At 16.7% G+C, this 17,657-nt stretch overlaps 1 protein-coding gene across 1 annotated transcript in view; it reads right to left on the reverse strand.

The window, feature by feature from the left end:
* Positions 1 to 16,131, reverse strand: part of LOC128955992 (G-protein coupled receptor GRL101-like) — a 56,893-nt gene extending 40,762 nt beyond the window's left edge. The window contains exons 1-2 of the mRNA XM_054301673.1: positions 16,017 to 16,131; positions 11,709 to 11,918 (exon numbers count right to left, since the gene is read on the reverse strand). The gene's annotated coding sequence lies outside the window, so the exon portion shown is untranslated. The remainder of the gene's footprint in view (positions 1 to 11,708; positions 11,919 to 16,016) is intronic.
* Between the last annotated feature and the right edge of the window lie 1,526 nt (positions 16,132 to 17,657).

A 17,657-nucleotide genomic window follows, 5' to 3' on the forward strand; every position in this document is an offset into this window, starting at 1 on the left:
TTGTACATAAAATATTATTATAGTTAATACAATAAATACATTAAAATAATAATAATAATAATTAATAGAAAAAATGGTATTAATTTAAGTAATAGTAACAACATTTTTTATCTATAACTATATCTAAATTAATATTAAATATAAAATTTGTTATATTGTTATCAATTTTTAAAAAATACAATTGTTATTATTCTTTATATAGATTTTTTCTAATATTTAATGAATTATTTATTTCAATGACAATAACATTATATTAAACTTAAAAATACAATATTAAAATATATTATTAAGATTTTTACAAAATTTAGTATCTTTTATAGCTAGAAATGACTAAATAGAAATTTTAATCAATTTCCCTAAATATATGTTATATTATATAATAAAAAATATTATAGAAACTCTATAAAGATAATTTTACTTTTATTGTTAACTTTATTTTTAGTAAATTTATTTTGTGCAATGTTATAATTCAAAGGTTATAATTAAATTTAACAAAAATATATAAAGTGTAAAATAAATTTTGTATATATTTCTACAATAAAGTCAACTATTGATAACCAAAGTTTACATTTTTGAAGAAATTGTAAAATAAATTTACATTTATTTAAATTAGCATAAAAAGTAAAAAACAGATTTTATTTATAAATATATTTTAGATTTAGTCGAAACGGACTGTTTTGAGACAATTTAATTATGATTTAAATTTTACACAAATTATTATTAAAAAAATAATGATATATAAGCTTTGTTAAATAAATAATGACAAAACATTTATAACATAAAAATTCATTGTTAAAAATAAGTTTATTTTATTGTATGCTTAAGTATGTTAATTTAAAATATATACAGTAAATAAATACATATATATACACTGTATTATAGTGATTATAAATTACTATACTTATTCAATTATATTATTATAATTGATTATTTTAGTAATTTTTTTTAATTAAAATATATCAATTGTAATAATTTTTCAAATAAATTGAAAACAATAAAAATATTAACTTTTGTATTATTTCTAATTACAAATAATTGTTAATTTATAAAATTGTAATTAATTAAGATATAAATTCATAGAATTCTATAATTATAATCTACTAAAATAAAATTTTAGTAATAATTTTAATTTATTTTATTCTTACAGTAAGTTAGGATTTATACTATTATATTAAATTCAAATTAGAAATATGATTTTTTTAATAAATTTAATTTGTTATATGAAAAAGCAATTTAGCGTTTTATATTAAAAAGTACTCAATAAAAAATATATATATTAATTTCTATAATAATCTCAAATAAATAAAAACTTTAAAATAATCAAATTTTAAAACTTTTTATTTGATAAACAAATAAGATTCTAAAAAACAAAATATAAAATATATAAATATTTTTTATCTATCTCATAAAACATAATAATAATAACAACCACAACAATATAGCACAATTTGAATAATAAAACATTTTTGTAAATTAAATCAATTTAAAAATAAATATATTACATAATGTTTTTTTGCAAATAAAAATCAATTTCATAACAATATAACATCTAATAGTTATAATAGTTTAATACTGTAGTCTTGAAATCTATTGAATAATCAAATAAATTTATAGATAATATAATAGAATTTAATAAAATAACTTTTTAATTATTAATTTAATTGGACAGTCAAATTAATTTTTGAATTTAGTTAAAAAAATTATATTATTTTAATAAAATATGAAATGAATGCATAATTTGTATAATTACTATAAATGCATTTTTGGTAATTACTTAAAAACAGACAAAAATTTTTACATGATGATAATATTTAAAAAAAACAAAATTGTTATCTATTAATTACTAAATTATTTGAATAATTTTTAAAATAATCTTATTTATCTTTTTAGTATTTAAATAAAAGTTCAAATATTAAAGTTTTCATATAAATATAATATTTCAGTTTAATTTTATATTGTTTTTATAAATTCTAGATATATACAAATAAAATCTTATAAGATAACTCTAAAATAAATTTATAAAAATATTTTTATTGATAATATAATCTAGCATAAAATTTTATTGATTGAAATTTATTATCTAAAACAATAACATTTTGACTCTCAATCTCACTCTTATGCTTCAAACAATTCAAATAACTACAGTATTTATTGATATAATATGTTAAACAAAAAACATATTGATTTGTGTTATCGATAACCAAAAACAAAAAAAAACAAAAAATTGTGAAAATTGTGAAAATATTATTGATTTCGTCATCTTTTCAAAACATTGTGTTTTACTAGAGAGAGAAAAAAAGTCAATTTAGATAAAAATAAAAAATTATTATTTGGATCACATATAGACAACAATTTATTTTAGAAAATTTCTTCTAAAAACTTTCCACTACTTTAATAAATTTCCTCTACATTTACTATTTATCTATACTTATATTACAAGTTTATACAGTATACTAAATTACACTATAATACTCTACAAAAATGATTATATAATTTTTATGAATCAATAGTTTTAGTTATTTATGATATATAAGTTGTTTTTATTTATTTTTTAAAGTTAGATTTAATTAAATATATTAATTTTTATTTTTGACAGTAACTTTTTTATATATTTTATGAAATATTTTTACTAATTAAATACAATAATAAATATACGTATAAATTAACAAATTAATTTTAAATGAAAATACAGACACAATATAAGTATTAAATTTAATTAAATGGAAAAATACAATCAGTAACACACACACAGACTAAAAATATTTCAAATATTTAGTTTAAATATTTTTATTATAATAAAAATATATTGTTAATATTATAACATTTTGTAATACAAACAGAATGTTAAATAAGAAAAATATATAATTACTGTATATATATATGATATAAACAATAAAAATTTAAAATTAATAAAGTATTAACATAATAAAATCATAAATATTAATAATAACATTGTTTATGTTTATATTAAATAAATAAAAATAGTACAAGTATATATAATGTATATACTATATATTGTGTATATTATGTATTTACATACTAAAAGCATAAAATTTATTTTAAAAAATATGTTTTTAATAATAATTATATGTCGTATTTGTCAAAAACTAATTAAGTTAATTATTTATGTAAAATAAGCATTTGATAAAATAATCTTATTTGAAATAATGTTATTGTCGTACAGTATTATATTTATTATCTATAAAATCTATGCAATATACATATATATATATAAATAATACGTACAGTAAATTATATACTGTTTATAAATATAAAATGGCATATTAAATGTTATTATGTTATTTTTAAACAATACAGAATTATATATTTAAGAATATAAAATCTAAAAAAACTATTGAGTTTTTATAATGATTTCAAATTTTTTTTTATTTAATTGCTATAATATGTGATTATGTCTACAATATAAAAATATATAATTAGTGTTGGCAAAAAAGAGAAATTTATAAAATAATAGAGAAATTTCTAGAAAGTTTCTAAAAGAAATTTCTATTTATGGGATCCCCATGGTTAATTTTGTTTTCTCGATATTTGTTATCTTTAACATTGTTTTTATAAGTAATATTTAAATATTATTATTAGTATTTTAATTATTAATTAAAGTAAAAACTTTATTTATTTAATTATATTAAACTATGATATAATAAAATGGTGAATAAAATTTTACAAAACTGATTATTATTAAATAATTATAATTATTTATATAGGTATCCCATTTGTATAATATAGTATTATACAGTAATCTACATTATATAGTATAATATTATATGTATAGTATTATATGTCTCATTAATATATTTGGCTGATCTACATTATACTATATAAATCCGTATAAGCAGTATTGTTAGTATAACTCATATTGTATAAGGGACCAATTATACGGTTCATTAATAGATTATGTTGCTAAATTATAGTCTATTAGTAATTAGTATTAAACAGTCTAATAAATTAATAGTAAATTCACTTAAATATTAGGTTTAGTTAGTTTGGGTTAGGTTAAGTGGATAGTTTTACAATATCTATAGATATGGGGATCACATAGTATAACAAAAAAGTTAAATTTCTATAGAAATTTATTCCTGAGAAACTTTCTAGAAACTTTCTCAGTGAAATTTATTAGAAACTTTCTATTTGCCCATCTCTATATATAATTCATCCATAATACATTATTATAAAATATCTAAAGATATGACAATTCAATTAATTTTAATAATCTTAAATGATATTTATGTAGACACACACACATGCTTAAATAAACATATATAAACATTAATTTATAATATAGTTTTAGCCAATCAGTACTTAATTATTATTTTATAGTTAAACATTTTTGGTTCACAATATATTTTTAAATGTTAATTAAGTATTCATCACAAGTTTCAACACAAAAAAGCGTTTATTAAGTTTTTAATATACAGAGAAAGCAAATATATTACTGAATGTAATTAAATGTTTAATAGTAAATGACAGCATAAAATGAGACGAAAAAAAACTAATATTGTTTGTTTAATACTAGTAATAATACTACTAATATTAATGAATAATAATTTAATATAATTTAAAAACATAAACACATTTTATTATAATTAAATTATAATTAAATCGCTAAATAGCTTTGCATAACATTTGAACTTTTTAAATGAAATTTAGTAAATTACAATAAAAACTAAATTATAATAATAGTTTAAAAAATACAGTATATATTTATATATACTATAATATATATATAACTAATAACTAAAATGCTATTTTATGATTGAAAGCACAGGGAATTTGAGACATTTATCTGTATTATAAATGTAATATTAGTATTGTTATAATAACTTAAAGATAATATTCTATACAACATATATATACAGTTATATAAAAGCAATAAAGAGTTTGTTAGCAATAAATAATAATAAAAAAGATATTTTACAATTGAAAATTTACGATTTTTATATTATTATAGTATTGAATGTAATTTTTTTAAAAAGTTTTTGCGTAAATATTCTTAAAATCTATGCTAAAATTACAACTTTTAATATTAGTAAACAATTCATATTTTTTTAAACATTATTATTTATTTTTTTATTAGAAAAATATTTTATTTTCAATTATTCATTTTCATATTTATTTTCATTTAAATAAAATATAGAAAAATATATGATTCATATATTTATAAAATTATAATTTATATAAAAACCACTGAATCGGCTCTTAATTAAACAAACGATTCAATGCACTAATGGATTAATAATATAAAACATTTAATCACATGATTCTCTTATAATGATTGTTATATAAATAAAAAATAGTTATCATTAAATACAGATAAAAATAATTATTGGATTTTTATCTAATAAATTAATAATGACATAATTTTAATAACATATATACTGTATATATATAAATAAAATAGATAATTAACTACTGATTTGTTTCTAAGATTTAATTTTTCAATATGTTTAGACACTTTTTGAAACAAAAACAAATTTAAACAAATTATATAAAACGATATTTTTATCATTAATAAATCATTATATTACTCTCTCTCTCTCTCTCTCTCTCTCTCTCTCTCTCTCTCTCTCTCTCTCTCTCTTACACAAACATACAGTATGTAAACTGTATATATCTTTTTACTTAATTTTTAAAAATAATTTAACAATAAAGAGTTTAATATTCAGTAAGCTATGATGTTATGTTTAAAAAAGTAAATCATATATTATAAGAATAAAAGCTTGTTTTTTGTTTTGCTTTTTTTTAAATATTATATTATATAATAAATTTAAAAAAATAAATATTTTGATAGTTTAGTAAACAATATAAGCCTCAAGTTTAATGATATAATTTTTTTAAAGTTTATAAAATGTAATATTAAAATCATTTTTACAATAAATTATATTTAAAAAAAACTAATTGAATATTTTCTAGATTAGCTATTTTGTAATTACAATTTATTCTTAATGTTTGTATTAGTTTAAGGAATATAAAAATTTAGGTAAAACACAGTATATATTATACATTATATATTCTATAGTATATTATTAAGTAAATACTGTTTTGTAAAAACTTTTAGTTAAACTCTAATCAAATTATTTAATTTAAGTGAAATATTTCGTGCAAAATAATTGATAGAATATTCACTTTAAGTATAAATAAGTAAATTTTTTGTCATATAATTATGTAATCTAAATTATAATCAATATATTCAAATTGTTTCTACAAAGTTATATAATTATTGTTTAAAACATTTTTTATATATATTTGTACGCTTAGGGAGATATAAATTATATCATATAATATATCATTAGGATTTAAACACTACTATATTTATAGAAAACTATTGTTAAGTCGCAATGTTTGAATGAATTTTTATAATCTAGATGTAAACTAATGGTATATATAAAAAACTTTTATTTTCTTTAAAATTCTTGCAAAATATTTGAATTTTAAATAAATAAAATGCACATATATTTTTTATTACAATTGATTTAATCATAAATAAAATACCATATATTTTGTTGTCAGTGATAATGTAGCGTAATATTATAAGTATATTTTTTTGGGTGATAATATCCTGCTTTTTTTTTGGTTTCAAGTTATAATATTAAAATATTATTATCATTTGTTGTAATATAAAATAATATATATAATAACCTAGTTTTAAATTGTTAAAATATTTATATTGATAAATATATCATATATGATTGCATTACAAAAACTTTTTTAGTTTTATCAAATATATATATCGATTCAATTCACTGCTTGTTTTTTACATAAATCACATAAAGCGTATAAAATTTATACAATAAATAATAATATAATGAATAATGTGTAGGTGTAAAGTTTTATGATAAAATTTTATTAATAATTTTGCTTTTAAATTATTAACATATTAATTTAACATGTGTAATTTTATAAATTAAATTATTTATATAAATCTGTAGATATAAATAATTATTTAAGCAGGTTTAATAAATTTATATTAGACAATATAATGGTTGTCTACTATATTTTTTACATAAAAAAATATTATCTTGTTTAATATAAAATTTATTGCACAATGTTATATATAATAATTATTAATTTAAATTTAGATTATATATCGGAGTATAATAATTATTTTAAAAACTATGTATTTAAATGTTGATTATATTAATTAGAATCATATTTATCTTAATTAACACAAAATAAATTTTTATTATGGCTCTTTTATAACTTAGTTAATAACAGTATTAAATGTACAATAATTTACTATTTTAATAATGTCATAGAATATATACACAACAACAACAACAACAAACAAAAAACGAGTTAATTAAAACATTTAGTTAAAAATAATAGATTAAAACGATTGTAATTTAATCCGATATCTAAAACTCTAATCAATAATAAGGTCTATTAGAAACAGTAATATATAATAATTTTAAAAATTATTATCTCAAATGAGAAACCAGTGGACTTATAGTCACAAATAAAGTTAATTGATTTTTTATTATTATAAGAATAATCTATAATAAACTTGAAAACATTAGTCTATATTATATTTTATTTATTGTTATAGAGATTTTGCTTATTATTATTATTATTTTTATTATTATTATTATTATTATTACCAAACAATATATAATATAGTTTTGCATATTATTTCCTAACTGGAAATGAGAGAAAACATTAACAAAAATTCTATATTCTTATCAAAACATAAGCATAATGTCTAACGAATATTATCCGGTTTGCCTAACATTCATATACAGTATATAAATATAAATAATTATCCTTATTATAGATTACTACCGGTATATATAATAATAAAATAATAATAAATAGAAATAAATTACTATCATCAAGTCTATATTTTATAAATTGTATAAAAAATACAAAGAAATATCTGAAATAATAACAATTATTATTATTATTTTTAATGTTAATAAGTATTATTAATTAATCTTATTTTATAAAATTATTATTATAATTTTTACTATTTTTTATAATTATAATAATTATTATTATACGTAATTGTAATAAAATATATACATAATGAATTTCATTAAACTAAATATTTAACATAACTTATTCTAAATTTAAGATATGAAATTTTATTTTTATTTTTAAGTTATGAATTAATATTAGATTATACTATATATATATACTGTATATAGTACTGTACAAAATTACTCTATCAAAAAATATAGTTTATTTGGCAAAATTTCTAATTTATAAAATTAAACTTTAGATACATTATATTAACATTTCATATCTTATTATAAATAACATTATAAAAATAAAAATGTTGAATACCATAGATATGTATAATAAAAGTAATATACATATAGTGATAGAAATCTAATTAAACAAATTGTGTCTCAATGTTGGTGTCTGGGGCCTCACAAAACTTGAAACTTATTTTATTTATATAATTGTTTTCACTAATTGACAAACAAATTGTTATATATATATATATATATTTTTGTTGAATTCATAATAAGAAACAAACAAAACAAAAATAAAAAGTTATGTTCAATAGTGTTAATTGAGTGAAAAGAAAATAATGAATGCAAATCTCAATATTGCGAAACAAATAATAAAAAAAAGTCAATTACAACAAAACCTAACATTATTTTAGTCTTTAGTTTTTTTTCTCTCTAAATAAGATAATATATATATAAACTAAATATAAATTTTGTGTAACGTTTCAATTAAAAAACATTAGTAACAAACAGTGTTTGATATATACCGTAACTTATGCTTATGTTGACAATATATATATATATAAATTGGTATATATATACCGGTAAAATAAAGAGGTGCCAAAATTTTATACTAATTTATGTAAACTTTTTGTTTTAAAATAAAGCTAAATAATTTTAGTTAGAAAGACATAGAAAAATTAATGTAACCTATTATTAGCATCACTGTTAGCAGTTTATCATATATAATTTATATATAATCTATATTTTTTGATATGATATATTTTATAATGTAATACTATTTTTATAAAATATTAACATTATATAAATTTAATGTAAAATTAATTTTCTTATTTGCGATATTTATTTTTAAATAGATTTTATAGAGTTAATTATTTTTTGCTTTCAATGTTTTACTAAAATTTCAATATTAAAAAATAATTATTTTGTTTTTGTTTACTTTAAATCAATTTACTTAATCGCATACATATTGAAAGTAATATCTTCAAAAAATCTCATTATTTAAATTATACAAAAATTGAGCTAAAATTGAAACATTCAATTTTTTTATGTAAATGTTGTAATTTGAGACAATAATGTGTTGATTTAAAGAGATTGCATGGTATGTATCTTTTTTTTAAATATTTTGCTATAAAAATAAGACAATAAATCATTTATCACACAATCATTTTCTTATGCAATTTTAAGCTGTTTTTATTATGATATATTGATTATAATAGACTTGGAAACTATTTTAAACCAAACCAAAATATAATTTTGATTATTTTTTTTCTTAATTTGCCATTTTCTTAATTGATTCAAAAATTTTATCTAAATAGTGTCAAAAAGTATATTGTATTACTTAAATCTAATTAATTATGATATTATGATATCAATCATATAACGTTTAGTTTTTCCAATAGTGTATAGATATAAACATTTATTTTTGATACACAGTAGACGTTAAGATAATACTTGAAATAGTTTATATTATATTACTGTAAATAAGGTATTATTAATAATATTACATTTAGGTTAGGTTACAGTATTAGTATACTAAATGATGCAAAATACAATATATTATTATTATTATTATTCAATATTACAGTCAAACTATAAATATTTAAAATTTAAGAATATTCATGAAGTGTATACCGAAATAAATAAAAAAAACCGAAACTGCTTTCTAGTCTTAACATATAATACAGTATATTATTCCGGTTCACTGAATATTTCAATTGATTTATTATTTTAAAATCATTATTTTAAATAAAAGAAAAATATAAAATTATTGATAATTTCAATTTATTGTTTAATATTAGTTAAAATGATTGATTGACTTATCTATATGACTATATTATGCAATAACACTTAAATTATGATATATTACTAACAACTTATCATCTCTGATGTGGAAAAATATTGATAAAATTGTTAAAATTCAAGTTTTTTTGCATAGATATCTGTAAAATATTATGATATTTAAAATTGATTCATATAATAAATAATATACAATATTGTACATATTTATTACCTAAATTATATATTACACAAATAAATTTATAAAATTAATATGAATTTAGTTTGTGATATAATATACTAAAATCAATACATTAAATATAATCAAGTAATTGCAAAAATATAAAATATATTATTATTTAAACAAAATAATAAAATACATTAATTAAATTAATTAAAATTAGTTATTTGGAACTTTATATATATTTCTAATAAAATAAATATAAAAGCTATAGATAATATTTTTTATTATTAATTATATAAATTTTATATTGTATTATATATAATATATATAATTGTGATTATGAGACTGTTTTATTTAGTATATAACATTGAATTGAAGGCTTAATTTGTCATTTATTTAAAAGTTTGGTTATTAGTAAAATTATATTTTGTTTTTTTATTGAAATACAATTGTTTTTATAGAAACAATCTCTCTCTCTCTCTCTCTCTCTCTCTCTCTCTCTCTCTCTCTCTCTCTCTCTCTCTCTCTCTGGGAGATCTCTACACAATAAATACATTACTCATTATCTTATTTTCAATACAATACTTAAATTTATGTTATAATACCACCTCATATGAATTGACACACTAACTGAAACAAAAATTAATGCTAATTATTTGCTTAAATAATTTTTCATATTTTATATATATTACTAATAATTTATTGTAAACTATTGTTTTGATATTAATTTAGTTAATTGCGGGCTTACTTTATAGCATAATAATATAATACTGTATAAAATGTCAAAACAATTTATTATATATGATTAGAAATTTTAATTTAATTTTTTATCGCAGTTTTTTCAATAATTTTTTAAATTTTAAGTTTTTAAGTTATTTATCAAACTTGATTTAACTTGTTATCTCATTGAATGATTTTCAATATAATTTTAAAAACATTTCTTTACTATAAATTTAATTTATATTTGTGTTAAATGTGGCTTAAAAATACATTTAACGGTCTATTAATTAATGAAATAACACAAAGCTATGAAATATAAATTACATTATCATTTAGATAAAATACAAATACAGATAATATTGATATTATTAATAATTTATGAATTAATAAATGTTATTATAATGTAAATATTATATAAATAGTATTTATATTTTTAGAAACACACACACTGTAGTAGTAAAATAATAATAAAAATATATTTTTGTCAATTACACGTTGTATTAATTTTATTATTTAGTTATTAATATAATTAGAAGATTATTATTTTGTATTATACAGTATATCTACTATTTATTAATTATATATATATATATATATATATATCTAAATATTATTAGTCAGACTATTTAGAGGATAAATTAAAAAAACAATTTTTAAATAAAAATGTAATGATAATTATTATATTCAAATCACATACACAATTTAGACATTAGGAAAAAATAAATTTATATAATGATAGGTTAATTATTAATTAATTTTATTACAATTTAATATGTTAGTAATATTAATAAAAAAAAATTATGTCAATCACTTACCACATAGTGACACATTTTCATCATAACCATCGGGACAGTCACTAATACCATCACATTTGGCATTGGAGTGAAAACAAAGATCAACTGAATTATTACACTTAATCACACTTTCATCCAAACAAAGCGCACGTTTAGTCTCCAAAACAAATGGAGGATTGGGTTCACCGATACCTCTATCAAAGGTTGTCTCTAAATGTGAATCAATAGTTTCTGAAACAAAAATTGTTTGTTATGTTAATAATATTAGTTTAATTAAATTCAATTGCATTTTATTGAATTAATTAGTAATATATCTGGAAAAATAATTAATTAATATTCATAAATATCTTTGTATTATATTTGTTGTATTATTAGTTTTATTTAACAAATATTTTTATAACTTTTTTTATTATACAGTAAACACTTTACATACTATACATATTACAATGTAATAAATAATAGAAAATGATTTAAAAATAATAGAAATTATACTTATATTAAAAAATATTGCTAAAAATAAAAATTTTATACTTAATAAAATACAAAATATATAAATACATTTTATAAAGTTAATTAAATTTTACTATATTAAGTTTTAATTATATTTAAAATTAATTAGCAATATTTTGTAAAATTTTTTTGTAATTATCTGAATATTTAAAATTAGTATTATATAATACTTTATATTTTGAACTAAAAATAAAAAATAGCAAAAATGCAATATAATATAAAACTATTAGTCATTGTAATGATAAATTATTTTTGATTTTTTTTAATACAAAAATTCAAAAAATTTATTTTGAAAATTTTTTAATTTAAAGCACAGCAAATATTTTCAATGAATAATTGTCTGAATTATAATATAATTTGTATAAATCAATAGTTTTAAACAAAAAAATTATTTCACATAAAATGTTTATATATAATTAATTAATAGCCTAAAGTTCAATAATATTATAACAGATATTGCATTAAACATAAAATATTTTATATTTTATTTTATTTAAATTGTGGGCTCGATTTTGACTATGATTAATGTTATCGTTTGATAGTTAATAAAATTTATAAAATTTACTTTTGTTTGTAATTAATTTTTAAATATATTAATTTTAATATATATACAAAATAAACAATTATAAAATACAAATAGACCAACGATATAAAATAGTAATTATATTTATTAGATTTTATTATTTTTGATATTTACAACACATATATTTATAAATACAGATAAATTATCTGAGATATTATAAATGTTTTTTATATATTATTATTATTGAATTAATTAAATTATTACCCAAAAATTTAATTATTTCTGTCTCTAAATGTTTAATGAAATTAATCAGAAGTTATTTAAGATTTAAAGTTTTTAAGTAAAATTACATTTAAATAATATTAAATTCATATGTTTTTTAAAAAAAATTATTCCATTTATTAAATACATAACAAATGTTATTATGATAATTATAGATATAATTATTTATTTGATTAAATAATATTAATAAAATTAATTTTAATGAGCAATTAAAATTATTTAAGAAATAAATAGAAATTTGTGCAAAAATATAAATAATTTTATTTGTGTAAATTACAAATTTTGTTATATTATTTTAATGATATTGTAATAGATGTTTATTATTATTATTATTTCAAATTAATCACAAAACTACACTTATGTTTTCAATTGTATTATAAAATTTATATTTAATATTATAACTTCAAATCTAATCCTCTTAAATGATTTTGTTTAGTCATATATAAATAATTTTTTTTAAATCTCTAGGAAATATATAATTAGCTAATTAAGCAAATTTCATGAAAAATGGTGATTTATTTGAGAAAAATATATTTACAATAATAAACTTTTGTGTTGATATAATTGTTCTAGATAAATTTTAATAAAATTATTTATTATATGTTTTTAATGTCATTAATTTTATTTTTAAAATTGTATATATATATAAATACTATATATTATTAAAATGTTCTTAATTAGCTTTTTAATAATTATAATCTATATTAATTATATATACATTAAAATGATTATATATATAACTATAATCTCATTTTTGTATATTATTTCCCTATTATGCCTAAATTAATAATATTATAAAATTATAATGATTGTACATTTTTAATTATATTTATTAATGGAAAATAGTATAAATTTTATCTAAATATATCGTTAGATTTCCATTAACATAAATAATTTAATCAATTTTATTTAAAATAGAATTTCAGATTAACTATAATAGTTAGCAATTGGATACTATTAATACATCTATTAAATCTTTATGATTTCTAATTAATATAATGTACAACAAAATTTGTAGTAAATAATAAAAACAAAATTTTACAAACTTTTGCATAATCTTAATACACTTAATAAAAAAAAAGTCGTAATACTAAATGATTAATAGGAATCCTATAGCAATAAATGGACAATCATTATATTATATCATAAATTATGATTCATAATATAATCATTAGTTTATTTGGGTTATAAGTTATAAGCGATGGTACCTAATATGATAAATGTAAATATAATTGAAAATATTTATTATTTTATTATTATTTTCTATTTATTTAAATTAATAAATAGTATAAGAATTTTGATATAATAATTATTACTAGTTTTATTTAATAACAATAGTTTTGTTATTAAATTAATACATAGTTAGAAAATAATAATTACTATATTAAAAACATAATTGCTTATAGTTTAACTATTAATATAAATATTGTTATATTTATTTATTTAAAGTTTAACTGTTTCAAATTTAACTTGGACTTCAATTTATGAAAAACTTTATTTTAAAAATAGTTTTAGTTATTTTTAGATTTATGTTAAAAATTAGTTGAATAAATATATTGAATATTATTTGAAAACAATATTGACATTATTTTAGAGAGAAAGAGACGGAAACTTTTAAGGAAATTGTCATTAAAAAGTGAAACAATTCATAAATCATGTCTTAAATATTTAATACTTTTATTGCTATTAACAGATAAATGGCAACTTAAATGACATGCATTTATAGACAGTATATATAGCTATAAATTTATTTATAGATAAATATATATATATTGTATTATAGATTTCTAAAAACTAATGCGTTCAACATTATGTTAAATAAATAATTGTATGTCAAAGTGATAAATATATAAATTTTTGTATTATTGTACAAAAAAATAAAGTTTGAATTTTTGTTTGTTATTTGTTGCTTATATTGATTTTAAGTTTAAATTTTTAATTTAATAAAATTAAAATAAATGACAACAAAATAAAATTATAATAGTTTATCATAAAAACATATATATGTTTCACAGTTTGTTGAGATTTATTGATTAACAAAAACAACTACAAAAATCTTACAAAATCCGTACGTATTTTGAATATTGATGAGCAAACCTCACGTAAACACATTTATCAATTGGTATAACATATGTAAAGTTCATAGAGTTATTGGGTATCAACAAAAAAATAAATGATTTTAAGGTTATAGTAGACAACAAATCACTGGATAAGTATAGTATACCCAATAAATTTATGGACAAAATGTGTGTTTGTGTATGTGGTCAGTGAGGGAGTGGGTGAGTGGGTAAGTGTGTGTGTGTGTGTGTGTTTGAGAGAGAGAGAGAGAGAGAGAGAGAGAGAGAGAGGGAGAGAGAGAGACTTTCGTTGCAAATGACATTACTAGTGTGTGTTTGCTTTTACAGCAGAAAACAGGCGTTTCATTGCATTAGACAATACATTTGGATAACTAATGTATTACAAGAAAGTGCTATTTCTGGGGGGAATTCAATCACTTGTATGGCCAGTACTGGTATAATATAATATGCATTCAAGTAAAACCAAATGCTTCCCTCAAAAAAAAATAAAAATAAACTAAAAATACTGTATTACAGTGATTATCACTTATCTTATTATATATAAATTGAATAAAAATATATTTAACATTATTCTATTATTAAATAAAAACAATAACAACAATGCATTATATCAAATATACTATTATATATAATATAATAATAAGAAAAATTTAAGAAAATTAATTTTTAACATTCAATATTTACATAAAACAGTGGGAAATATTTTTTACATTAAAAAAATTTTCAACTAATTTGTATAAAGTTTTTTTTCATATGAATAATTTGTATTAATATTATGTTAATAAATGCAATATATATATAGTATATATTAAGAAATAAATATTATTATTATTAATTTTTGTATAAAACTACACAAAAACATTTTTTAAATAATAATAATAACTAATTATATAAATATATTTAAAAGTAATATTTTATGCAACAAGTAGTGCTCACTTTTTTGATTATTATCGCCGATGTCAGCACATAACAGCACCGGTAGCTGTATTATTGTCGATCCAATAATAAGTGTGACAATGATTACCCCCAGAGATGTGGTGGTGGTATTGGTTTTGGCCCTTAATTTAAACATAATATTGGGCTTTCATTTGGCACTTTTTTGTGACATGTATTTCAAAACAAAAAATAAAGCCATTAATAATAATAAGCATAAAAATATATGTTTATTTATTTTTTATATAACTTTATATATATATATATATATAAACAATACCACAAACCACACACAGAAACACAAAATAACTTCACATTTGAGTGTAAATAATCATAAAATTGTTTTTTTTTGTTAACAACTATTAATGGTTTTGTCAGTTTTTGGATGAGTTTGTATTTATAAATATGAACTTCACTGTAGAGTTATGTCTAGAGAGAGATAGATAGAGAAAGAGAGTCATATAGTATACTAAATTTCTAACCGATATATAAACAGACTATTTATACAACTGTTTTCTACCAGCAAATGACATCCACATAACATACATGCGCTGCAAATTCAAAACTTTAGTCTCTCTCTCTCTCTCTCTCTATTTATTTATTTATTTTTATCTATATATTACTTTCTATCTATCTATTATCTATCTATATTTAATTTTAATATAATCTTTTTTATGAATTTTACATAATCTAGTTTAATACATTTATAATGGTGATATAATTAAAAAAAAATTTTTTTATTTATCATATTAAAATTTATAATACTAAAGTATCGAATCAAATAAATAGTAAATATTGTAAAGTTAATAAAAATATATATATTAGTAGTTTTTTATATTAATATTATCCATAAGATTAAAAATAAAATTCTTAAAATTAGATTAATCTTTTTGTTGTTGTTATTATTATTATATTGTTACTTAGCTATCAGCTATCTATAGTCAATATTAATACTGGTATCACTAATATCTACAATATTAATCAATAATTTTTTTTAATAAGATTAAACAATTTTATTTTTTTAAAAAACATATATACTTTACTTATAGTAAACCATAATAGTTATCAAATAAATATATTAATTTTATGTTCGCATAAATCTTTACATAAGTCACGAAATAACATAATATTATTTAAATTTTGTTTAACTAAAGAGTACTTTAGATGGACATTAGGAGTGTATTCAAATGATATCAATATTATTATTATTATTACATTTTGTGGTTATCAGTAAAAAAATGTTAAGATAATGTTAACTTAACACGAAAAACGAATAATAGTTTGAATAAATTTATGAAAACTATATTATTTTTGTGGACAAAATAAGTTATTTTTGGTAAACATTGAAATATTTCAATTACTATCGAAATTACTATAAAATAATAAACTAATATAATAGTATTTTTTAATATTGTTGTATTTATTATATTAGTTTATTATTTTATTTTTCAAGATTTAATTATTTAAGAAAAATTATATTTAAAGGTATATAATACTATATATATTATTTTATAATAAAGCATTTAGTAAAATATAAATAATTTATAATATACAATGATATAATTAATGTTTATTTATTATATAAATAATATTATACGACATAATACAGCAATATTGTAAAAGTAATATTCTTGTATATAACAT

This window comes from Oppia nitens, unplaced genomic scaffold, assembly GCF_028296485.1.
Source record: "Oppia nitens isolate AA-2021 unplaced genomic scaffold, nextdenovo-longstitch-racon4-pilon3 scaffold2_pilon_pilon_pilon, whole genome shotgun sequence".
NCBI lineage: Eukaryota > Metazoa > Arthropoda > Arachnida > Sarcoptiformes > Oppiidae > Oppia > Oppia nitens.